Raw genomic sequence first — 27,673 nt, 5'->3', positions numbered from 1 at the left:
GAAGACTGCTGGAAAAATGGGCAAATAAAGGCTGTAAGCATCAACATTTCTGATTCTTAGCAACAGCCAATTAAGAAAGAAAATGTGAGGGTTTCCTTTTTTACCGATATTTAGTTGATATTACTGTTTTCATTTTTTTGTTTTTATTTTTACAATTTTGATATAAGTTATCTAAGTGGGTTGCTCTGTGGTTTCCCACACACATTTTACATTTATATTACTGTATGTTTTAAAGTCTCTCTATACTCCAGTTAATGATGAATCACCTACTAAATTAGTTGATGATTATTGAAATAATCAATATGATTCATTTTTTTTCAGCCCCAGATGAAATACATGAAATGGGCTACACAGAATAACTACAGCCCAGATGTTCAACTTTTATAGTGAGGTTAATATTTTAATGAATGTATTATTTTGCTTGATACAGAGAGAGCATAGTAGGTAGGCTACAAATATTAGAGTGGGGTTTAACTCTGCACAATTCTATATCTTCAAAAGAAAATACTGTATTTACCTTCTCTCTTAGTCGTTCAAATCAAACCGTTTTCAAAGTGGAAAACAGTCCTAATTCCACATTCTTCAGAGCCGGTGATGCTTCAAACATTGATAAACAGCATCTAATGAGTGTAGAGCTTATAACATTTTTTATTAATGTAGCAAAATGTTGCTTTTCTCTTTTAACAATGAATTCCTCTTATCAGTACGGATGCTCACATCGAGCATAAAAAAGGGCACGCATATTGCAGCACCAATGACACCAGACCAATAGTGTCCCTACCAAAGTTCAAATCAAACCTACGCCCTTGCAATAAACAGAGGGCTTCTAGTTCACACAGCATAAATAAATGGATTTTTCCTTCCCTACTGATCAGCTTTACGTTCGTGAGGCTTTAACTGTGTGTATCTTGACTCTGATTATTCTATATTTAATTGTTTCTGTTTGTTGAGCGAGTTAGTAAAGGCTGGAGGGCAGACATGCGCAGTGCGCCCACGCTGCTCTCTGTGCGGCGCAGAGCGCACGGCAGTCCTCGGCTCCAACAGACTCCCAGAGTGTCCGGATACGTGAGGGATGGCGGACTGACTGACTGATGGCTCATCAGCTGAGGATCCTACAGGCTGGAGGCGCTGATCGAGTCAGAGTCGATCAGAAGTGACTGATCGGGCAGCCGAGCGCGCAGTTTGGCGCTTCAGACCAACAGGACTGTACTTTCTTCATCCATCCATCACCTCTCCTTCCTCCGGTAAGACACCTTGCTCCTTCTTTTCGCTTAAACAGCGCGTCTTTTTCTCCACCCCTTTCTCTTCTTTCTTTTTGGATTAGTTGAAGGTTATAATAAGGGTTGATCACCTGCAGCGATGCTTTATAGCCCACAGTATGATACTGCCTTATTATTATGCTGGTTTGTTTTGTCATAAACAAAAATCAAGCTCGACTTTTTACATTTTTGCTGGGCTTTTGCATGTGTTTATTTAGTATATCTGCTGATTTTAGTTTCTTGTCACAGAAATCATAAGCATAAGATGTAGACTGAAGCCTACATTAAAAGTTACATGAAATGTTACTATAAAAATGTGACAAAAAGCATACATTAATAGATCCATTTAAATGCATAGGTCATTTTTTTTTAACAACTTAAAATTTTTGGGTAGAAAAAAAATCCTTGTTATTATAGAGTTGTATGTCTATAATTGTATCCCTCCTATGAGCAAATAGTCATTTCTAAAGCAGCAAGACTTTTGGGTTGGGTTTGATCCTGCAAACATAACAGGATTAGGTTTTCAACCCATAATTGGTTAAAAGGTCTAATATCTGTTTGAAAAGGAGCCTATAACAGAAGAATAGAAGAATAAATATGGTTAAGGAAAGACTGGTCCTGTTTATCCATCCCAATGTCTTTAATATCCGCCTTATTGAAGTAGGGCTGTGTCTATCTGCAGCAGTTAATAGGTTAAAGGTGAGGCACCCTGGTCAACCTGTTCAGGGTGTGTTGTCTTTCACAGAGAAATACAGAAACAAGCACTCAGAGTCATACCCATAAACACTTGAAACAAAGGACCTCTGAGAGTTCAATGTTTTGTTAACTGACCTCCAATTTTGGAGAGGCAGACATGCAGGTTGTTGGATTGGGGGAGGAAGCCACATCAACATTATTATACCCTTTTGAATTTTTTCAAAATTACTTATCAAGAAAAGAAGGAGGAATAAGGTCAAAACACTCATCTTGTCACTTGTGCATTGGGGGGTACATATTTCAAGTTCAGCCCACACTGTTGGAAGGGCAGTCTCAAAGAGTAAAGCAAATGAAAGATCAGTCTTTAGTGGTTTTGTTTCAGCTTAACATAACAAAATAATAGAAGTTTTGAACAATAGAGACGCAAACCTTGACTTTATGTCTTGATGGTTAAAGCATTACTGATGGTGTGTGTGCCTGTCAGCTCTATCAGGGGATGTTATAAACTCAATCAGAGTGTGGCGCCAAACACAGCAGATGAAGAAAACAAAGATCAGGTCAGAAGTAGAAGAAAACAGCAGCAAAGCTTTATTATTACAATTATTATTTTTTACTGTTTTTTTTTTTTTTAAGAATTACTGAATGGGAACGTCTGCTGTTTTCTAGTGTGGATAATTCATTTTTGGGGGGACTGCAGAAGCAATAATTGAAGGTATAGTGGAGGATGTTTTTTTTTTTCCGGGTGGATCATCTAAATAAATGGTCCTTCTAATTGTCAATCATTCTGGTGATATAGCTACATAAATGTCCTACGTGTTTGTCCCCATTTTCACTTACCGGTAGGTGAGTCTGACATAGTGGAAAAAATCATCTATCTTCTTTTGTAAAGTAAGCTTGTATAAGGGATGCAAACAGCAACTTTTAAAAAGAGCGTGCACGAGGAGAAATTAGCTTGTGCACGCTCTCACACGCATTCCCTCTCAGGAGTGGGAACATGGTTGTGCATGTGTATTTTTGTTTTTGGAATGCATCATTTGACTCAAGACCCTAGCCATTTTAATACATGGACATATGCAAAATTACAAAACATTAGATGACATATTTACGTTATTAAAATAACATAAATGATAGCAGTAGCAGCTGGACATTCTTTGCTTACAAGAACTTCAGCAGAAATGGTGGAAGGTCTTTAGGCGCCTTATGGTTGGGCGGTGAAGATACTGCTGTGTAAGGACCAGTAAACCTACTGTGGATTTTATTTACATTTTATTGGATTCAGAAAACACAATGAATGCTAGAAATATTATAAGCATAAAATATTGTCTATTTGAATAATTATGTCAAACTCCTTAATTTAAGAGTTTGTTCTGGCATAAACGCTATCCAAAGTTGTTCTTTAGCAAAAAGTAAAATAAAATCATTACAGTAACCCACTGATAATATAGCATATTTACAATCTTGGCATAAGGTTTAATAAGTTAATGGAAGTCAAGCAGCATCCCTTAATTCTGACCATTATCAATGAAGCTGAAGAGTTATTTTAGTATTTTTATTAAATAAAAAAGAAAAACACAATCTGAAAGTGGAAAATAATTTTGAGGGTAAAATTAAACATTCTAACTTTGAGAGAGCGATTTCCCCTCGGAAATCATTTTCCAAATGTCAACTTATATATTTATTCCATGAAAAGATACTGTCTCTCAAATCCTTTTCAGCAGTCTCAAATAACATAACATTGCGTGTTTCACGCAATTTGTGAAACACGGGGAGCGTGAGTGAAGTGTCCATTTCCAACCAGCGCCCACTGTACTTTTTTTTGTAGCAGTGTGAAAAATTTTACTTTACTTTACTTTATTTATTTTACTTTCAAAATTATTTTCCTCTTTCAAATCACTTTTTTTTCCTTTAATTTAATAAAAAAATTCTTTACTACCTTTACTCCATATGAAACAAGGCATGCTCAGAAAATCTTCTTTTTTCAGAGTATCAGTCTCCTTCTTTAGGTCGACGTCTTATAGTATCAAACAGTATCTAACAGGATATTTTGGTAGTAGGTAATCGTAACTAAATGGTCATGCTTTTTTCATGTATTCAGTTTTCTTATAATGGATTTATTATAGAAACATTATTTTAATGGAGTTATTATAGTTGTGTTTTTGTGTGAGTATAAAGTAAGAGCCATGGTTTGGACTATGCAGCAGCCAGAGTCTGTAACCAAGATGAATTTCATTTGGGATATAAAGTTTCTCTGATAAAATACCCTGCAGAAGAAATTTTTTTTGGTTTTGTTTTTGTAACATGTTTGATTAAATTGGATTAATTTCTCTCGCTAGAGCAGTGTGGTTATTTTGTGTGTGCTGCTGAAGTTAGAAAATAAGATGAATGTTAACTTATGAGTGAATAAGTGTCCTCGGTTTATTTTATTTGGAAAGATTTTGTTCTTTTTTCACAGTCTTTGGGGAGTGAAAATAAAGTTTTTAGATAAAATAAAAGGAATGTGGTTTCATGACTTTAGAAAAATGACTAAAGTTTTTGCACAAAATATTGATTTATTTTATATTTGAAGATTTTTTTAAAAGAAATATAGACTAGATCTCTTCAAATAAAAGTTTAATGTAACTAAAACACTTAAACTTCAATATATTCCTTCTTTATTCTTTCTTATACATCTAACGTACCAACACATACTAAAGATATTATATTCTGTTATAGAGGCAAACTTGGAAAAAAAATTGAAAGCTAACTACAAATAAAATACTTTGGTTTGTTATTCAAACATGAGACTCAGAAAATGTTAAAATTTAGATGTGATTAATTATCATGAAAAGTTACATACTGAAATCCCCTCCCACGTAAACATACACTAACAAGCTTCTGTCATAGTGACGCTTAGGTGAAAATGAACAACATCTTTATGTCAGAAAAACTGTGGGTCGAATAGACAAGCACATGAATGTGTTACTGGTCTGTGACCTCGAAAAAATAAAAACTTTCCTTTCCTTTCCTTTCCTTTCCTTTCCTCATTATTCCCTCTTCCCTGTACCTCAACCTCTTTTCTTCTACAGTTTTACTCTTTTTCATCCATGTGGAATAAACTGTGCATCAATCACTATGTCCTTTTTACCCTTCTTACCTTTCCTTTTGTTCCCTTCATCACTCCACACTGCCTTCAGTGCTTCATTCTTTTTCCTGCTGTGCTGTTGCTCTTTGATTGGATGTTTGGACCCTCTCACAGTTTGTGTCAGGCCTCCCCCTTTCTAATTTTTTCAATTTTCACCTTGATTAAAGTAGAAGTCTTGTGTTGCATTGACAGGAGAGAAGCACTTACAATCTTGGGTTGGAACATGCCTAAGGGTCAATGGTGTGTTAGAAATAATAATTTATTGATTCTTTTAATTAAAAAACAGTATGATCCATCAGACGATACTTTCTAAAAAAGGCAAAGTTTTAGAAGCCGAGATGCTTGTTTCTAGAGAACAAAAGAGAACAAAAACGAGAAAGGAGAACAAAATCTTTCCAATCTGTCGATTATTTTTTTTGGCTAATTGATTAATAAAGAAGATTTTTTATTATTTATTAAACTAAAGCTTTTCCACTTGAGGAATTCCGAATAGGACATATTGACATATTGTTTTAGAATCTTTATACTCCTGTAAGCGATTAATCGATTACTTCATTACTTATGATTATTTAAATTATCGATTAATCACAATTAATATGATTAATTGTTTCAGTTCAAAGATGAACAGTAAAAGTTAACCAGGATCCAAAAAGATAAGAATCAGAATGAGCTTTTATTGGCTAAGTGTACAAACAGGGAATTTGTCTTGTTTTCATGTCCTCAAAGCCATTACGTATATATGTGTGTACAGCACTTTTCATATACTTTATATAAAGAAAAGAAGTAAGGAATGATCAGGGTAATATTATGCTTATTTTATTTAATAGTAGAGTGACTTCTTAGCCTGTGAGGAGTTATTTATGTTAATCAGTTTTTTCATAGTTATTGCTTTTTTGCTCTAATTTGAAGGTGAAAGTCAAAACAGTTTTTGTCTAGAATGTGTGGGATCTGCAAATATGTAAGCTGCTTACCAGATACCAGTACAAGTACTGGACGGATGGAAGGTCAGCCCTGATTACCCTCTCTGCAAGCCTAGTTATTTGTTACCTATCTATCATATATCATCTATCACAAGTGGTGTCATTTTGAAATGTTTTAGATCAGTCTTGGTCTTTCTGTGTTTAAATAGGTCCTGTGACCTTGAATAGCCCTTTACAGCAGTCTTAGCACCCCTTAAACATGAGAGATAAATTAGCTAAAAGTTGTTGTCAGGCACCAAAACAAACAGCTTACTTACCTGATAAGACATTTGCTTCTCTGCTGTAAGATTTAATCTAGAGGGCGAATGTTGCCTTGCCTTTACAAATGTATTTTTCTCCAGCGATAAAAAAATAAACAGATGAATTTTCATCAACACTGCTTTGAAACCCAACCAATGGCGGACAACAGCTACCAAAGGGGTTGCAAATTGCGCTCTCATGTCAGTTGTCTCCAAGAAATACGATTAGTTATGAAATTGTAGAATTTCTGACATTTTAATAGCAATCATCTAAATCTAAATCCCTTTTTTGTCCCAAATGGGAAAATTCACTCACTTCATTTAACTCATCCTCTTGGGGAGCAGTGGGCTGCCATTGTGTGCAGTCAGGGGAGCAGTGTGGGGTTAAGGGTCTTGCTCAGGGACCCAGAGTTGAGGCTGTGGGGATTGAACTGGGTGCTTGCAGCCTTCTCAGAGGCCAAGTGCACTGCTCTAACCACTAGGCCAGCACTCCCCTAACCCAGTCCATGCCAAATAAATCAGCAACGATAAAGAGTGGCAATATTACTGAAATTAAGTAAATCATAGGGAGGCTGGACATGTTGGAAGTCATGTAACAAACTCTACTTTAGGATCAGTCAGTGAATCTCTCACTGACTTAATTTGGGATGCGTGACAACGAAAAGATTTTTTTTTAACCTTCTTGTGCTCTTCACTGGCAAGTGATTGTAAACTCATTGTACAGATTTTATAGGAAAATAATAAAGAGGTATTGACGCCGCCTTCCATGTGTTAAGCCCACAGCGATGACTTCTCAATCAGCTGTTCCAAAATGGTCCGCTATTAGATTTCAAAGGATGGAGGAAGGCTGTTTAAATTTATGAATATGCAGCATTGGTTTAAGGGGTGCCAAACCTGAAAGTCACAAGTCTAATGCCCATAGTTGTTGTTTCACATGTTTACACAGTACTGTTTTGAAATGATTATTTCAAAACTTTGTGTTTTTTGTCTTATCTCCAGTTGGCTGATTCAGGGGTTATGATACAAAAAAATAAGAAGAAGATGGCCTACTGCTTGTGATGATTTTCTTACATCAGACTGAGTATAATATAGGAAAAACTGCTAATTTCAGATATAGTAAAGTTTTTTTTAGATAAACAGTCTGTGTTAATATTAGTGTCAACATTGTTCAGTAGTCAATTCATTAAGCTGTAATGCCAATGGATGAGACCGCTCAAATCAAACTTTAGACAGAATCAGGAGCAAGGGTTACATGGGATAGTCTCGATAACTCTCTGTAGTTCTTCCCTCATGCCACACTCTAAATCCATTGGGTCAAGATGCTCTTTATTGTGCAGTAAAGTTATCCAGCAGGGATGGAGGGAACATGTTGTCTAAGTTTAGTCCTTGAGGGCTTTGCGTTTCAAATGTTTCCCTTATTCGACACACTGGATTTGACTGCATGGATCAGTTCCAGGTCTCTTCAAAACTTGAGGACATGTCCTACATACACTATGCTCTAGCAAAGACATATTTAAAACATGCAGGATTTCAGCCCAATGCAGAACCGAGATCAGGGGACAACTGGCCTAAATAAAAGCTGAGTTTACTTGCAGAAATGTGATTCTTAAGCTGATTGCCTACTTTTATTAAATCATCAGGACGACTGGTTACACACTATGTCTCCACTGTGTCACATCATTGAGTCTTGTTTATGGCTCTACCTCAGAAACATTAGAAACATTTCAGCAGTGATAATATATCCACTTTCAGCTCAGAGATAAATTAGTGGTAATTAATCCCAATCAGCTTTATTACCCTATTTACATTAGGGCATTTGGCATACACTTGATAGTTAAAAGGCATCTGTGGCCAGGCTTCAAGGTATTGCAGAGAAAGGGCTTGAATAATATTCTGTCAAGTTGCTGTTTTAACTTAATTATGAGGGACTATAGAAATAAAATGGCTTTCTTTGCTTAGTATTTGTAATGAGACTGTACCATATTGCCCTTATCTAAAATTATATACATTTTTTCACTATACTTACCACTGAGCACCTGTTCGGTTACATTCGTGCTATTAGAGCACAAAAACATGATGCAAACCTACTCAGGCAGATGAAGTTTAATAAACAGCAAGCATATAGAGTTGCTGTGACTGTTTACTTTAGTCCAATAACTTGCTTAATTGTTTTGTTATTTAAGACAATTTTATAAAGATACAATTTGATGTAGATCAAATTGTTTTAGAAATAATATAAAGGGGTGCCCTTTCTGAGCCATTGTTGTTTTAAGATAGGGCTGCGGCTGGCTGGATAAACACTCTGTTCCTGCTTTTAATACTGCAGATAAACCTGTTCATGGGATTTAGAAAACAAATGGCTGTTGGATAAATAAATAAATCTGCCACTGAGCTGTAGGTCAATGGTAAAGCTTAGCAAGATGGCATTATTTTTATGGCATCCCAACCTGATGATGGACAGCATTCAGTCACTTGCAGACAATAATACTCAAATGTTAAAAAAATAACCTGGTATTAGACTGTACCAACCTAAAGGTCTTTTTTAACTGACAGACTGCATGTAAAGGTTTAAATCAGAATTCAGAGTAATATACTTGCAGTAAAAGGTGGAGTCGTCCTCCTGCAACACACTTGCTTTTTTTCGCCTCCACATTAATCAATTTTTACCTATTTATAGATTATGACAGCATCTCTACACACAATGTCTGCATGTGTGTTGTTGTGTGCCAGGACTCCAACAGTGGGCAGATTGAGAAGCAGCATGTTGTTACGTCAGGGCAGATCAGTTTGGAAACCTGCAGGGAGAATACACACACAAACATGAAAAAACACACACACAAACTGTCATTTCTTTTCTAATATCCTTATTTGTGTGTTTGCGTATGTGTGGCCAAACAGCAGCAGGCAGGTGTCATGAGCAGCTAACAACTTTGCTCTTGTTCTGTTGGCGCAAATAATTAACATCTGTTTTTATTTAAAAGTAACATTTCACACAGCTGCGGTCTTTTGTTCTTTATCTTCGACACAGGAGTGCAATCAGAAATATGGGGCTTAGCTGTTAACTTAATTTTGCGTTGGTTTTACAAACATGACCTTTGTTTATGGCTTTGCAAAATGCATTCAAAACATGTGGCTTAGCAGTAAGCTAAGTAAAACAATCAGAAGCAAAGGGCTTAGTTTTTGGTTTAGAATAGCAATCAGAAACATAGCACTTATCTGTGGGCTTACTATTCAATTCAATTCAAAAATACTCTTAATCCCCAAGGGGAATTAAATGTTGTAACCCTCATGGGGGTATCTTTTAGATGTAAATGGTTGAAGGCAGGAAGAAGCTTCTGACTGAAGACTGTTGTTGTTCGACATTCTGGGGATGCTTAGATTCTTGAGAAGTTCCAAGACCAGAGTAATCCTTCTTTATTAGCTTGTTGAGCAGTTTGTGTTATCCAAGTACTGATCTAGGGACTCTTTCTTGTACTGGAACTCAAAGGTGTACAGAGTAAAAAGAATTGGTGAAAGAACTGTACCCTGTGGTGCTCCTGTGCTGCCGACCACCACTTGATTTTTCAGTCTCTCAAACCACAATCTATTTGTTAGGTAGCCTTTGATCTCGACAGCTTTCGAGACATATACCTTAGTCTTTTTGAGTTTCCGACAAAGCAAATCGGGCTGGATTGTGTCAAATGCACAGGAGAAACCATAATGCAACCCTAACACTGCTGTCTACCTGACAGTGGGTCTGTTAAAGCAGGTGTACAATGGCAACTATGGCCATAAGAAAAATGCAGTGGGTTCTTATATATGGTTGTTTTCTTGATAAGGTGGCAGAGGTGGAAGATGAAACAACTGAAATATGAGAGGGAAGCTTTTGTTCAAAGGATGGTGAGATGTATTGAACTGTGGGTCAGAGAGAAGGATGGTGAGCACATGAAGGTATTTAATAATGTGATTAGTTCATTGGCTTTGACCAGACTTTCACCTGTTTGATCCTCCACTTAAAGCCTTTGATCTTGATCTCTTACAAGGCATCTCTGATGCTGTCCTACTGGATATTACTCTCCAGCTTCTAGTTGATTGCCCCCTTGCTGTCTCCTAACATGACTTTAAGTAGCTTCTGTATACAGGGGGAGGTTGTGGCAAATGGAGCCCTTGCTCCATCTGTCTCTGTCATTGTGTCCTTATGCAAGAAATGTATCTAACCTTGCCTGTTGCTGGTGATCAGAGGGCTCAGTGGAGCAGATGTACAAGCTGTGTGACTTATGTCAGTCCCAGGATAGCTATGGCTACAAATTAGCTTGTCACCATCAATGCATTAATGTGTGGATGGGTGAATGACTGGATGTAGTGAAAAGCAATATGTGGCCTTTGAGCTTGATAAAGCACTGTACAATTACATACTATTTACTCAGCAATAATTATCCATTTCCCTCCTTGAAGGCTATTTGTTTCTTGTTAAGTAGTTCCTTCAAATCACTGGTGATCCAGGGTAACCGTGGAAGCACCTCACTGTTCTGGTAAAGATGGTGTTTAGCATAGCTATTAGAGAAACACAACTCAGCTGAAGGGACAAAGAAGATTGTATATCTTTAGGAAGCTTATGGCTGGTTCAGATGGTTAATCATGAGACAATTATGCAGATTTTTGACCAGATCTCCCCTTCAAAAAATATTAAGCACACCCAGATTATCTTGAGGGCTCTAAAGATAATCATAAGCGATATTCTAGCTGTGTGAGGTATGTAAAGAGTGATCTAATTTGCTTGCACCTGCTTGCCATTACTTAGACCTCCAATCTGGGATATTAAACATGATGGACTGTCTAAGCCCAAGATCCCAGTGCTTGGTGTTTCCTTAAGGATAAACAAGCTTATTGAAAAGAAAACCAAAACAACTCAACATAGCATAGTGTTGAAAGTAAAGTTCTTTTTTCACTGTTATATTTATTTCACAAGCTCTTGCTATAGCTTCCTCCTTACTGGCCGTGTTTATTCACTCTGAAACCATATTTTGATCTCAAGAGGTTTTCTGAGATTATGTTATTCTTGCTGTTTGGTTTTATACCAAAAACGATAAGGCCAAGGCTGTTTTATCTGCAATGTTTCATCATCATATGGAGTCTCTAAGGTCATGAATATGAGTCGACAATTTTGAAACTGCGTCGTTTGAACCAGGTGTTATGCACTTGAAGCAAAAAATGCACATGCACAACCCTGTACCTGCTCCCGACAGGGAACAACTTTATATGTGGAATAGAAACTTCGCAACCAAGGCATCAGTGGGAAGCCCGACTCCCAAAAACCCTGTGGTCTTGTTTCTCTCTTCTGAGGCCTTTCTCCTTTTCTCATAAACTTTGTTGACACTTTTTCGTTTACAACCCTCTGCCATTTTCAAAGAGCAGCTGTCAGAAAGGTGAGCTTCAATAACTGGCTGAAAACGTAGCTTGCCACACATATACACCCAAAAGTGGGCAGCCGCAGAAACATATCACCAGAGTGATTGACAATTAGGAGGACCACTTATTTTGATGATCCACTCAGAAAAAGAACATCCTCCACTATACCGTTAAAGAAGCTCAACATGCTGATAAATATAGCTGGCTTTGTCCTGTGAAGCTCCTCTAGATCTGCTAAAGATGATTATTTTCAAAAACGAAGAACATTACAGTTAACCCTGAGCATCGCTTTCATCAGACTTTTGTACATCAACGGTATATTTAGTCAAACGCTTCGCCAGATGCACGCTAAGACAGCTGAAGGAAATCCTTCCTACCTACAGCCACCAGCATTGTTAAAAGAAATTATATAATATAACTTATAACAGCGTTTAAATTTTATCTGGGACTAATAAAGCATTTTTGCATTGAAATTAATTTCACAGATCTTCCATTGTGACTCTAAAGGTTACTTACAGTGTGAATATTGTACAAATGTTGATGCTGAAAAGCTCATGCCCCATCAAAACTAGTTTCCAAATTGTATTTAGACACTTATCTAGACTCCAGGCTGGTGATTCTGCACCTAAACTTTTTGTGAAACAACTTGTTTCCCTTCAAAGGCAGTTTTATGTCACAATAGTAGTTACACATAGTTCTTTGCACTACGTGCAGAAAGTAGTGTGCTAGTGCCTACAGTACATAGTGCTAACAGCGAGCCACTTTATTACTCCCATTCTGTCTGCTGTGATTTATGAAGCTACCTGTATGTGTGCAAGTGTGTGTGTCTCCGCTTCCTCACCATGTTGTCTGAGGATTTTTTTAAATTAATTGGCTGTCATGTGTGAAAGACGAATAGCTGACAATAATGAAATGTGATTGCATGATTATTATGAATAACATAATTAGACACAAAACAAGCTTTGCATTTTTTTTTATAGAGGGTAAAGTTGTCAAAGTAGAAGTTATCAGTTAGTGTGAGCCAGTGTCTCTGTGTGTGTGTAAATAGGACAGCAGTGATGAAGTGTTTGCACGACTCGCATCTCTGAGGTATTACACACACTAAGGTTGTGAAGGTCATAACAACACACACTCCTGTACAATGAAACAATACCTGGGAGGTTCCTGGAACCTGTGAGGACTTTCACCTGTCAGACCATGTTTTCAGCCATCTAAATGGGAAAATGACGAGCAAATCTCCCATTTTATCATTGAGCAGCTGAGGCTAAATTCCCATGGGATCTTCTGGTGTTTGTGTTCATAACAGACAACATATGGGATGGGTGACCTGCCTACTCTGCTGGCTAAAACAAAAAAGAAAACAAACAGACGAAAAAAAGGTGCTGCGATGCTCAACCCTAGGTTTCTAACCGTATGTATTAAATTTACTTTGTAAAGTTCAAATGGTAAAACGACTCTTGACCTTATTGGTTATATCTACTTGCTTTGTGTTGGTTGTTAGTGAGATGTTTCGATCAGTTATGATCTTAAAGAAAGGTAGTGTGTGTATGAAGGGCTAAATGAACTATATGATGGGTTAACAGTTAGGTTACACTCAATTCTATTATTAACCTGACAAGCAAAGAATGGATCTGATTTGTCTCATGAGAGAAGAAAAAACTAAAAGGAAACTCAAAGGGATATTTTTAAATATAGTAGATACTGATATAGAGCAATATATGTAAAGCACTATAAATACTATTTAAGTTCCAGAATTATTCAGTTATTATTTTTTTTTTTTTTTTTTTTACGATTTGAGATATTTGAGAGGATAACATGCGTTTTCATTTCAGAAATATGAGGTACCTACAGAATACAGTTATTAGATAATGAAGTATTATTTAATAAAGGGAAAACAAGAATATAAAACAGCATAAGCCAGAGTTTTTGTTAAATAAAAACCCACTCACTATTATTATGAGATCAATTGTTTTTAGACCCTGGTGCATTTGATAAGTGAGATGTTAAAAACAGTGTACAGAATGGGATTAAATGAGGGAGAGGGTTTGTGTTTTGTTGTGTTGAGGGTCACAGGAGGAAACAGAGGCTTACCCAGGGCACCATTCATGCCAGAATTCCCACTGCTCCCCTGTGACAGCGCATAGAGCCCTAGGTTTGGTGTGGCATCCAAAAATTACCAGATGAATATATGAGCGAGCATCTGTGGGATGTGGTTGGAGAGGCCTATCCAGCGTGACCCTATCCTGACATCCACATCCCTAAGGAGTTCCCTGCCAATGTTCCAGTGGAAGGGCTAACCTGTGGCTGTGACCAAAAAAATAAATAAAATGTCACATTAAATCATAACTGCAAATTAGAAATTGAATAACAGCCTTGAGGAAGTGAATGACTACAGTGACATTGTTTAAGTTGGCGTTTCAATAACCTCACACCAAATAACACATTTATTTTTAGATGCAACTCATGATGCAACCAAATAAAAAATAAGTACATATAGCACCTTCAATTTACTTTTTTTACCTAACGATTTGTGAAACCTATTGAATTAAATATTTGTTTTATTGCAGTAACTGAAGAGCATCTAAAGGGAAATTACAGAATTTATTTTTTACTTTCACAACAGATACTTTCTCATGTGCAACACATGTTTTCAACTGCACCTTACTGACATAGACAACAGCATCATAAATTAGTTTTAACCTTTATACTGAAACAGCATAATGTTGTCTAGCATGCAAAACAGCATACAGTGATTGACTACAATCCAACAACAACCCAAATTATACATAGAAATGAACTGGAAAATGTAACTGGTGCAAAAAAGAAGATATCTGGCGTGCACATCAAAGCATCTAATGTGAATGAGAATGTATCTGCTCTGGTGCAAAATACATTTTATTTCAAATTTTGACCTTCAATTCCTATTGCTCTGTAGTAACTTCATGCTGCACAAATAATTAAAGATGCAAGCTTTAATTTATATTCTACGCTTTTTAAGTTGAACAGAATTTCTAGAAAATGTTATTCGGGTATCTATGGTTACCTGTTTCCTTAGAGCAACAGTATTAGTAGGGGTTGCATATCTTTTATTCAAAATGCAAAGACAAGAAAATACCATTTTTTCAGCCTTTATGTCTATTCATCCTCAATTCATAATTAAGACAATAGCAGCAAGTGAAAAAGTTGCTCTTCATGAGAAAAATGCCAGACATTTTTTATGCATATTTATGTAGAAAAATATTAAACAATAAATATGTAGAAATTACTATCCTAACTGTAAAGAACAGATTTTTTATTTAGATTGCTACTTGTAGCTTTTCTTTATTTAGATAGATCCAGCTAGATTGTGTTATAGTTTTTTGTTTATCGCAGCATTTATTTCAAGAGTGTAAGACCAACAAAATCTCATTGTGACCCAGGCTATATATGTACTCTTGCTCACATCTGCAGTCAAAGCAATAAAAAAGGTTTGAAACTGATGTAATGAAAGAAAAAAGAAGGGTGCTGTCAGCAGGATGCAAAGGGAGGTAAACAGGTAAAAATGTTTTAGGTAAAATTATGCTACATGGATTTAGAGTGCAAAGAAATGTGCAAGAGGCTGAAAATATTGATGATATTTTTCTAAATATTTAATAATGGCGGCTGTTTTTGCAGAGATGTTTATGCACTTATTTCATTGCTTTCAGCAGTTGTTAAAATATAATTTTTTATGGTCAGCATAGTGGAGCAGTTTGTAGCACTGTTGCCTTATAGCAAGAAGGCTCTGGGTTTGACTCCTGGTCTGGGTGGGGTCTTTCTGCATAGTTTTCATGTTCTCTCCTTGTTTTGGCAACGGTTATCTCTGGGTCCTCCAACTAAATCCCTTAGTCCTGAAACATAACTGTTACGTTAAATGGTAAGTTAACCTAGAAAACATTAAGGAAACAGTATTTTAACAAATGTTTACCAAAGCAAAGGTTTCTTTACATAATCAGCACTAGCACAACATTGCAAACTTTACAAATAGAGATTTTGGGTGGCAATGATCTTGCAGCCCACCATACTAGAGTGTGATGTACCAAGTAGTCACACAGAGCCACAATACTTTTATGCATTCATGCATTTTAAAGAGTGTGTTTTATGGGTATGATTGGGATCCTTATTTATTTTTTGCTATAAGCTTTGTATACTCTGTAATATTACAGTAAATGGATGGATATTCTTTTTATTTTATTTTTTTCAAATCAGGGAGATTTTTTAAATCCAAAAATTACAGCAGTAGTGTGTTCAAGACCTGAAGTCCGGTAACAATTATCAGGATGTGCTGTGCAAACAAAGATAAAGAAAAAGTAAAAATTTCTTGATAGACAAAGGCAATAAAAACAGTAAATTCTGCAAGACTGCTAAAAAAAAACCCTTCAAAATGGTGGTTTGTTCTACAAGGAAATTGGCTCTGTAGACACAACTTTGGGTCAATCAGGAAGATGCACAAGTTCCTGGCGTCAGCAGAAGGACAGTAAAGTTAATCAAGTCAAACACGTCAGTCTTTTAAATGTCAAGGTGATGCTGGTCATCTAATAGAAGTGAGACACGCCTTCGCTGTCAACATGCCGTCCTCTATGATGTCACTCTGTCAGCTTGAAGCTTCACTTTGTGTCCTGAAATACCTTAATTAGGAGACTCTCTGCACCATTGTGTGTGTTTCTGTGTTTGTCTCACATTTCTTCTTCCATTAGTTGAGTGGAACAGCTATTGAATGTTTGATGAGTCAGCATGTTGAGAAGGAAGTGATGTCATAGACATCCTCTCTTCTTTCGGTCTATGTTAATGTTTTCTGGCTGTGGCTTTAATTCCCTTACTGTTCCTGCTCAGACGGCTGATCAGTGCACAGAGACAGTGTGGTACATGCTGCCATGCCACCCTGTGATGGACTAACAGTGTGTCCAGGTTGCACCCAACCTTTGGCTGTGATCACTAACATATTCTCATATTGTGTCTGATGTCAGAGGTGCCAGATCTACCGGTATGCAACACTGTGCAAACACGCTTTCTTTTTCTAAGGGCTAATTTAATTTCCTTTTGCCTTTTGTTTAACAAATTTGATTAAAAAGTTTAATATAATAATGATCTTTGAGCAGGGAAAAAATGCCACAGGAAAGTTGGAAGCATTTATTTGGAAGTTGAAAGTCGAGTTAATGAATTATTGTTGAGGTGGCTAACTGCTATTAGCAGTACAAGCTGAAAATCACATGTTATGGATTTTTTGTTTAAAGTGACATGTGAAAGAGGTGTCTTTTTTTTGGGATGTAGCTATAATGATTGGGAATTTCTGCACAGAGTATTCCATCATAAAACCAAAATGATAAAATTAGGATATGCAAATCGGCAGAATTTGATTTGTTTTTAGGAAACACTCTCCATACCAAAAGTTCTCTGCTTCAGCTGCCAAAGTCCCTGCATGTAGCTAGAGATGATTGTCACCCCACATCAGTGTCAGGTCCAAAGACACAGTGGTTGAGGGGACCCCTGGAGTCAAATGTTTTACATAATTTAAGCATTTAATAAATGTGTTCAGAGGACTGTTAGTGGTAAAGGGCTGCAACAGGAAGCTTCATAGAGCAATAAGACAAGCTGTTCTAATCTCCTGTATTATCTCTAAATAGCTCACCTCAGCCAAGCATCATCTGAGCATACTGTATTAAACACAAAATATGCTAAGTAAGTTGCATCGCTGAGACAACCACAAAGCTAGAGACAGTGGCTAAAGGGATTTACATCAAGGAGATATAGAGGCTGATTCACAAAATGAAAAGGGAAACAAGGTTAAAGAAATGGAATAATACTGCTGTAAAAGAAAATGTCATCAACTTCATGTGTGGCACCATAAACAAACACCTCTAGGTCTGTTTACACACACAATACAATTTTTACGTTGTACAATTTGAAAAATCTGGATTGGATTCAGTCTTCCTCCTTTCTGTTTGTAAGGCATCTAATCGAAAATTGATCACTGATCTGTTTGTCATATGAATGTTTTTACATTAGAAACTGGGAATGGATGACTTTAACTGTAGTGTAAAGATCCTTGACTGTGTGAGCACGACTCTAAAAGTGCTATATAAATGAGGTACGTTTATACGAAAGCTGAGAGCGGCCGTATTCGATTTCTTTTTATCTTTGTCGTCTTGGGATAACGACATAACTATCTCATTATCACGGTTATTTCATTAATTGTTTTCTCGAGATGATGAGATAACTATCCCCTTATCATGAGAAAACTGTTATTGATTTCTTGAGATAACGAGATGATTAACCTGTATGAGTAATGAATGAGGCTGGCCAACAGCCCTGGATTCCCAGTCCATCCATGCCTGCGGTGCCCGTAGTTGTGCGGCCGCGGTACTGCATGTGCGCAAATAATACATTTTTTAGTTTCCTTTTTCTTTTCACTCATTGTCAGGTCGTGGTGGATGATTGGATTGCATGGAATACAATAGAAACCAATCGGACTGTTTTTTAATGAAAATCTTTAATCTAGACTAATTTTTGAGGTAAATGCATCTTATTCGCATTACAGGCATAACACGGGGGCTTCTCAGAAAACAACCGGTGACAGAACACCGCACAGGTCTAATTGCTAATGAATGAAAAGGGAAAGCCAATGATCAAATCAACAACGTTGTCTCGTCACCTAAAGGTTAAACACGGGATTATTTACAGAGTTACACATAGGCTGCCATGACTTATAAATCCTCGCCCGCTGTTGTGGTATTGAAATTTTAACACACACCAATCATCTCCTTATCTCAATAAAATGGCTTTCGTTATCTTTAGATAATGAGAAAATTAACCCGTTTTCTCGAGAACACCAGCAAGAAAAAATATTGGAAGGAAACAACCGCTCCAGCTTCTGTACCTTTTTTTCACCTTTTTGCCTCTTTTGTACCTATTTGTTTAAAGAGGCATTATACAGTTTTCTAATGATACTGCCACTTATGGCCAAAAAGCAGAACTACAGGACTCTTCTGCTCGTTCATGTAGTTTCCGCTTGTTTTTTAATTTTTCTACTTTTTTCACCTGATGTGGTTACAGTCAGTGTTTGAGTTAAGTTAATAAAATATAAAATGATTTACTACAAAAGAAAGTTTCACAAAAGAAAACAAAACACAACTTAACCCAATTAAAACAAAAGAAAAGTGGACAACAAATCCAAGAATGGTTAAGTGCAAAGTAAATTACAACATGTCCAAACAGGTCATTCTAAAGTAATTTCAAAACAACACAAAAGAAAAGAAAAAGGGAGCACCAAACCTCCCAAAGACAAGGTTCTAGCTTCTACAAAGTCCACTTAAAGCAGATTCAAACAACATAGAGAACAAGTGAGAGCAAACAGTTCAAATTGCCCAAAGCAGTTATGAACACCAAAGGTGGGGGAACAGCGTAACAAAACCTCTTCCTACTAGCTGTCCCCCAATTGAATGATCTCAGGAGCCTTTTATATGGGGCAGGTGGGCCTCATCAATGTCTGATTGGCTTCACAATCCTCTGCTGGCTCAATGAGATCACTGCTCCTCTGCAGCCTTCAGGCAACCGACAAGGAAAGTTGTTCTGTCACAGCTGAACCTGCATAACAAAACAAGCCTACATAGTCTTAAAAGGCCAGAGGCTGTAACACCCTTCGATTATTTGCTAGGTCAGTAATTTCTAGCGATGGTGAGATGAAGCCTCATGAGGCATTGAAGCGTTTGGCCGAATTGCTTTAACTATCCCCACAGTTCATGAAGCTTCAAGTGAACATGTCACTACCTACTGGTGGAGTGCAGAACTACAGTTTGTAATAAAATTTGTTATTTTTTTTTGCAATTGTTTTTCTTTTTTTCCCCCCTTTTAAGTTCCTTTGAAATTGTTAATGGTTGGTGTGTATAATAAAATATTTTGTTCGTTTTTTTTAAGTGTAAAATGTCTTAAAACAAGCATTTAAGGTGCACAGTTTTTCTGCCATTTTAGTGAAATAAACTCAAGCAGACAGTGAAAGTGTTTGTGCAAATTGGGCAATGATGAGCAAAAATCAAAGGTGTTGGTCATTTTCATTCAAACATACCGGTATTAGTTTTTCCACATTTTTTGGTTTTAATCTGGTTGGAAGTATTGTTCAACCAATCTTTTGGCTAAACTGACCTAATTTGGCAGCGTTTTTACGAGGGCAAACCAATGCAAATTAGTGTCATTAGCCAAAATAATTACGTATCATCGCATCTTTCAAAAGCCTAAGGTATGTCTTGAACCATCAACCTCAGGAGAGGGAGTCTGTGTTTTACAGATGACTTATGTGGATAACATATCAATGGAAAAAATACTACTCAACACTGACGTTACAGTGTGTCCGGTGGCTTGCTCAAATTTTGATCATTACATTGCTTCTTATAACCAACATAGTTTTTACCAACTAGATTGGTTGTTTTTCCAACAAATCTATTCTTAGAATCTATCCAAACTCTATCCAACTGACAGCAACTCTACAAAAACTCCCACATCTTGAATGAATCCTAAAGCTGTTTAAATGCCTGTCAAAATTCTTGCGCTTCCTGAACCACTTCCCGCAGTGGTCACATGGTATCACGGTAGCGAGTCCTCAGACGTCATCAATTTTGGCCCCTCTTCTAAATGAATCATGCCTCGCGCTTCGGGGAAACGCCCCCTCCATTAATTGACACACGCCTCGAAGCCTCGGCTCATCTCATAACATCACTAGTAATTTCAGGAAAGTAGGCTACATGCTTATAGATGCGTCGGCGCCGAACTACTGAGATGTCAGTCAAATCAAACAATGCTTTCATCATATAGGATAAAAAAAGGCTATTTTAAAGATATTTTCCAATAAAAACTTACACAATGTCTCTTTACCTACTCTATATCAAGTATTTTCATGAACTATAGAAAGAAAAAAGATTTTAAATCACATGTATTTTTAAATATTATTATCAGGACTTTATGTTTTGTCTTTACCTGAATAAATAAATATTAGTCTGGCTACTATGTAGGCGAGTTAACTTATAAATTGTGAAGATCTTCTTTTTCTTTTTTGGGTGGATTACCTGATTTTTACTTTTATTAACACCAGTCAGTATTGAATATAATACGATGCTTAGTGTTTAGTTTCCTTGTCTTGTAGTGCTCATCTTCCTTATGCCATCCCAGGTATTTTAAGGTCAGAGATGTTTAATGAGGAAACATCCACCAGGTTAGTGAGGGTAAATCAGACCACAGGCACTCTGATGTGTTTGAGTGGTAATCTCTAATATCGGAGCACAGATTATACCGGTTGAGCTAAAACTCACACACGCAGATACTAAGAGACATTTATCTGCGGTTTGTAATCCCAATCCCCCAATCTCCTTCTGGCTTGACCAATCATGTCCTACAAAATCCTACACAGCCTGCTGGATAACCTAAATGTAGTATGTTGCGTGTGTTAATCTCTGACAGGCGGTAACAGTGAAACATCTGGTCTATTTCTATCCTGTTTCGGCAGGAAAAGTACGACGTATAGATTTTTAAATTAAGGTGATAATTTTTTTTTTTTTTTTTGTGTTTTTTTGATTATAGACTCCTGAAAATTTCAGTTTACTTTTGTTAGTTGTTACTTAGATTGAAATAGATCCCTGTGTTGTCATATATATTGAGTAAAAACCAAGTGTGTGCTCTATTGCAGTGTTACCAAAAAACCTTTAAGACAAAAATTTACAATTTGATCTAATTTCCTTTTTTAATTTTGAACAGTAAAACAAAAAATATTTAATGTGCTGCAATATATCTATATATAAACATTATGACTTTTGAATGCTACGAAATTACTATGACCCTTATCTATGATTATTTAGATATTGATATAAAGACTAAACCAAGACTACAGAACAAACATGCTAGATTTATTGGCTTATGTATATAGTGTTGGCTTCTTGCTCATATCCTTTATATTGTGGTTTAAAAAAAGCACTTCTGTAGGTTCTATATCATGATTGTTCATGTTTTCAGAAGTAAACTTTTTCCCCAAGATCCAAGCCTTTGATTCTTGCAGTAGGTAGAAAAATTAGCCTCTATTCAGGCATCGCACTGATCAGTGCACAGTAATATGTGGGGGATGGGCAAATTATTGTTTCTCCTAATACAATAGAGCAAGAAGGGAAGGTTAGATATTTTAACACTGGGGATGCTCAGGGTTAACTGTAATATTCTTCATTTTTGAAAATAATCATCTTCTGCAGATCTAGAGGAGCTTCACAGGACAAAGGCAGCCATCTTTATCAGCATGTTCAGCTTCTTTAAAGGTATAGTGGAGGATGTTCTTTTTCTGGGTGGATCATCTAAAAAAGTGGTCCTACTAATTGTCAATCATTCTGGTGATATTTTTACGTGCTCTTCCCTATTTTTACTTACCGGTGGTGAGTCTGACATAATTGATAAATTGCAAATCTTCTTTTGTAACGTAGGCTTGCATAAGCGATGCAAACAGCAACTTTAAACAGAGCGTGCACGAGGAGAAATGGGCTTGTGCACGCTCTTGCATGCGTGTAATATACTTTCGCTCTCTGGAGCAGGTACAGGGTTATGCATGTGCAATTTTTTTTTCAGTGGAGAGGGCGGGTCTTTTAAAAAACTCTAAAAAATCATCCACTATGCCTTTAATTGTGATTTCAATATATAAATACAAAACATATCGATTTAGATAAAGAAGCTGCATTTAAATAAATATACTCAAACCTAAATTGTTTTCAGTTAAATATATTGATTATACATATACAGCAACAGTTTTTTTCTGCTTTTTATAGACTAAGATGGTGAGTCTTTACAAGCTGATTTTCAATCTTGCTATATGTTCTGACTGGTTAAACTAAATCACTAGAGTTTGGCATCTTATTCACACTGTTGTATTTTATAGTAAGCCAATATAGAGGATTCTTTCCTCGGCTGAAGTCCAGTGAACTCTTCTGTCTTTGCAACCTTACAAAAGACCTGTCCAGTGTGTAATGCAAGAGAGCATGTGTGTAAAACACTAATACCTCTCATAGACTATGACTATGACCTGGATGACTGAGAACCTTCATCAGCATACTAATACCTCTCCATCTCAGGTGAGGTTTGCTTCGTGTGACAAGCCAACTGGTCCCACACAGATCCTGTAATGACTACATCACTCCCTCATGCTAAGAATCCTGCAAACCCTTATATTAGTTAGCCAATATGAAGCTGTGAGTGCCTTGCTTTAGGACTCATAGGTATAACAGTGCAGGTTTCACTTAAACCTCTTGCCACTGATTATTTATACACAAGCAAAGATAAGAAACAGCTACAAAACCATACTTTAAGACTAATGAATGCATTAGGTCTAATCTATAAGATCCCATGCAGGGAGCTCTAAATTGCTGATGCAAGCCAAAAAATTGCATGTGCAATCTTTGGGCCCTTTGCAGTTAATCTAATAAGAGTTTGTGCATACATATGCAAAAGTGGTAAAGACTACCTTATTTAAGTTAAGACCAATGTGGATTTACATTGCACATGTCAAAGGCAGCCAAAATTTATAACAGCACTGCACATAGATGGCATGTATGATCTCTAAGTTGAGCAAATGAAGAGAACAGATTGGAGAACAATCGGAGAAATTAAAACAACAATAAGATTACTTTGAGGCCCAAACACGGACGGATGAATGTGCCTTTCAACTGCTGCAACCTGTCATTCTTTCAATTTCTAGGGGCAAGATGATGTGATGGAAGCATCTGTTTTTTATTGTTTTATATAACATCCCCTGAATGCACAAAAGTATTTCTTTTTTCTGTTCTTTTCTTGAAGACTATTTTGCAGTGTGTACTTTATAAGAGAAATGTAAAATTTAAACAATTATTTTTTTTGCCAGCAGAAGTTCTCAATAAATAACTTCAACAACTGCATAACGATACATTTTTCCTGATTTTCTCTAACAAGCGATCATTATTCTTAATCCCTAACTTGAAATAGCAAGAAATGCATGGGACATTAACTGCTGCAGATTGGAGTTCTTATTACTGCAGCAGTGTGAACATCTTCCATAAGGTAGAAACAGACAGAAAAAAGCTATTCATATCACAACATAAGATAAGGAAACATTTTACCACTGTCTAGCACAATGACATTTCTACTCCTCCTTGGAAAAACAGCCCATGCATATTCAGAATGTCAATTGTTACTGTCATAATTTGTTGATTTGGAACACAATGTAGATTGATGCTTGGATACAGCATGGTGAGTTAATTATATTTGATAAATGACAAGCAAACTGAAGGGACATTTCCTGCTGGATTACTAACCCTATGATTCACTTTATGGAATTCATGCTTAAACATAATTCTTACTTGCAAAATTTGTGAAGTAGGCACTACGTACTACATTTTCTATTTCAGGAACACACATAATTGGACGTATTTCTACTTCTTCTGCCATTATTGCTGCAATTCTCTCAACCAATATCAAAAGTAAAAAAAAAAGTTCTAGACCACACCTTTATTGTTTATTATTGCTAGGTAGAAACATACAGTATATGTTATGTATATATATATATATATATATATATATATATATATATATATATATATATATATATATATATATATATATATATATATATATATATATATATATATATATATATATTAGTGTTTATTTATTGAAATAGGAGTTTGTATGACGACAGAAAGTCTCAATCAGATTAGGAACCTTGTAAGGGACTGATATAGGTTTGTGGATGAGCAGGGATTTGTATGCAAGGTGAAGTTTAATAATGAAGCTACAAACCTTCTCAGACTCTGTCAGGGAGCAGGGTGGCTGAACCTCGGCCCCTTAGTATAACAGGCTGGTTACAGGAGGTTGACGTCTCTGTGGGACTGACAGACAAGGAATGGAACTCCTTTCTTTTGACTTTATGGTTTGATAAAACACAGCCACAATCAGAACACACAGAAAAGGATGTTTGGGTCAACTTACCTGGGAGGTTGGCTTATTGGAAATCAGGAGAAAGGAACTGAGTCAAAGCTGTGGAAGCAGAAATCAGTGACATGATCCGAGAGTAAGGCTTAAAATGTTAGCTGGGGGACACAAATAAAGTTGAACATGGGAATGCAGATTCTGGTTACAGATGCGAGGTTATGCAGGGGAAAGAATCGAGATTGAGAACAGGGAGGCAGGCAAGGAAAGAATGCCGGACACACACTCACACAAGGCTTTCGATAATCTGGCACCGTTTGTCAGCCAGAGAGCTGCATATAGAGCCAGGTAAACAAATGTAGTGAATGAGACATGATTAGGATGCAGGCAGGGGAGACACAGTTGGAAGCAAATATCCAAATTGCTGCAGCACTGAGATGATCAGAAGCAGATGGTGGCAGTGCAGACAAACTGGTCAGAATCATTACAGAAATCGAAGTAAATGGCAGACATTTTGAAAAAAAGAAATATTATAAAAGATACAGAATTTTAATTTTCTTATTTACATAATTTTAATGCAAAGAGCTGTTTATGCATTATGTGAAAAGTAATGAAAATCTACTTAAAATGTTGCGTTGTAAACACAAAAATCTATTTGACATTACATTATGATGGTAAAAGTGCCCCTGTCCTCATCACTGCTATAAATGTTCCAACAGGTGAATTGTTTTTTGTTGCACAGCCTTTAGTTTCCTTGCACATCAAGTGAAGCAAAGCTTTTGGCTGTCGGTGCTGAGGGCCCCTTGGGTCTGAGGTGCCTTTGTGAACAGTGCAGTCCTGGAATTTAAAAGAGCATCGGCACTTCACCTTGAGCAGCAACAGTCCCTTTGCAATGGAGCAGAGCAGCTATTTAAAGAAAGAACTTAAGTCACAGTGTCCTGAAGTGAAGGTTGGACAGAACAAGCCCAGTGTGCATCACAGTGTTACCCTGTGTTTAAACCATGTTACATCTTCTATTGTATGTGAGACATTAAGATAGAAACAGCACACTAGACCACCTCTCTTAATCTGAATATGATCTCCTGAATTTTGCTAAGCAATCTAATTAATATGCTTTATTAGAAACAACCATGTACACTGGAGTACAGTGGCAAATGTGTTGGGAATTCTGTGATACATGTTGGGTAGAAGTTTTACAAAATGCAGTCCTTTGATTTTCTTTTCTTTTTTTAGAGATTCATGCCTAGAACTCATAAAACAAAATGCACAACTAGAAAATGTTGGGGGAGCAAATCCACAAATAAGAGGAAACTGGATCAGCTTCAAATTTCGAAACACCTGCAATATTTTAAGGCTTTCAAAGGTTCTATCAAGATGTAGACCTATCAGGGTAAATTAACAATATACTTGAATGATGAGATTTCTGCATCACCTGCAAAAATGCTGATGCTTCTGGTAAAGCTGCATTTAAAAAAAAGCGTTAGATTAGTTCATAATGTTTTGCAGTATTTGTCCAATAGAAAAGATAATCCAACTTTTAAAGAAATGTCTTTTAAAGAAATCTCTGTCCATGTTATAAGCACCACTAACCAATGTAGAAACATTATACTTATTAAAGTTGATCAGGGTGTTTAGGAACATTTATTTTACATATATATGAAACTAGGTCGCAACTGAGACATGATTTTAATGTAAATGAGCAAAATAGCATGCCATAAAATTGAAGTAGATACTAACTATTAAACTTTGTGTCAAGAAATTGACACAAGGAATTTTCTTTTCACTTAAACTCTACCGTATATATGATTCAAAGCTGTTTTTGAGTTTTTGCCATTACATTTCGAAACTAGATGTTAAAATAGCTGAAATAAAATATTAAAAATTGTATGAACATCATGACATACATTCCAGATCCTCAAAATACCTGATTTTTTTTTCTTAGCTAATAGAAACCAGTTCTGATCACAGTTTAATACTTTACTTATTTTGTGCTCTACATGTTTTTTTTAAGGATTTAAAAAAAATCTTTTTTCCTGCATCCATGGTACTGGCCCCGATAAGCTGCTGTCTAAACATCTTTCCTCTATTACATTTCTCATGCTGTCCATCAAAACTCTCATGTGTGAAATGCATTCATACAGATGGTTGTAGATTGCAGCACTGTCAAAAAGAAATCACAATATGACAGGTATTTTTTATTGACATTAATTAAAGAGATGGAAATATAACAGCGACAAAAACAGCCATCAAGGATGGAGACAGACGAAAGGCTGCGGTAAAATAAAATAGGAAAGGTCTCCAGGATCTGAGCGTCTGTTACCATAATCCCATCTGATGGAAACTAAACTGTTTAGGTCATCTTTTTACTAGCTAGAGTTTCTATAACAACCAGCCAACCAACACACAGGATCTTAGACTGTCTGCAGACTCGTCTTTCCACCTTTCTGACTTGGAGCTTTTCATTTTGCTGACACGGATATTTTCTCGCCCTGCTTGTGTCTTCTATTTCATCTTACTGATTGAAGCTTTGCTGTGTCCTTGAAAAACCTAAATATCAAAAATACCCAACAGATGATTCGTTTTCATCTGTTACTTAAATGGATTAGCATCCTTAAATTGATTGGCATTGTTAAGAAATGAACCAATTAGACCTTTAGGTTAATTCGTTTTTTTTATATATACTTTCAGGTTTTTGTAAGGCTTTAACCTACTAATGCTGATTGAATAAAATTTCAGGTGCTTTTTCCACAGAGTTGCCCTTTAGCTGTTATTAACTATTTTTACTAGAAGCAAATGGAATGAGACACTGCATGTAGAGAACAGCCAAAACAGGGATTTACTATCTAAAAACAAACATTTCCAGTAAAAAGAATTAGCCACTGACAAGATCTCTAAATTGAGATACTAAAGATAGGTTATTTTAGCATTTAACAAGTTTGATATTAAATATTTTTGTTGCCTGGAATAAGTAGAACGTTACAGTAACAACAGAAAACCAAAGTTTTGCACATTGCACAAAAAAAAGAAAGAAAAAAGAACAGAAGTTTAAAA

The 27,673-nt window shown here is 36.3% G+C and overlaps 1 protein-coding gene across 4 annotated transcripts in view; it reads left to right on the top strand.

The window, feature by feature from the left end:
- Positions 1–915: 915 nt before the first annotated feature.
- znf385b (zinc finger protein 385B) overlaps positions 916–27,673 on the top strand; it is a 96,011-nt gene continuing 69,253 nt past the window's right edge. For 2 of the 4 annotated variants that reach the window (XM_038297470.1, XM_038297467.1), the window contains exon 1: positions 919–1,244. The gene's annotated coding sequence lies outside the window, so the exon portion shown is untranslated. Of the gene's footprint in view, positions 1,245–27,673 lie in introns of all 4 variants that reach the window. The other 2 variants (XM_038297471.1, XM_038297472.1) reach the window with 2 other exon arrangements.

The sequence above is a fragment of the Cyprinodon tularosa genome, unplaced genomic scaffold (assembly GCF_016077235.1).
Source record: "Cyprinodon tularosa strain WSP-4 unplaced genomic scaffold, ASM1607723v1 ctg388, whole genome shotgun sequence".
Lineage (NCBI taxonomy): Eukaryota > Metazoa > Chordata > Actinopteri > Cyprinodontiformes > Cyprinodontidae > Cyprinodon > Cyprinodon tularosa.
This window is presented reverse-complemented; position numbering and strand designations above follow the sequence as displayed.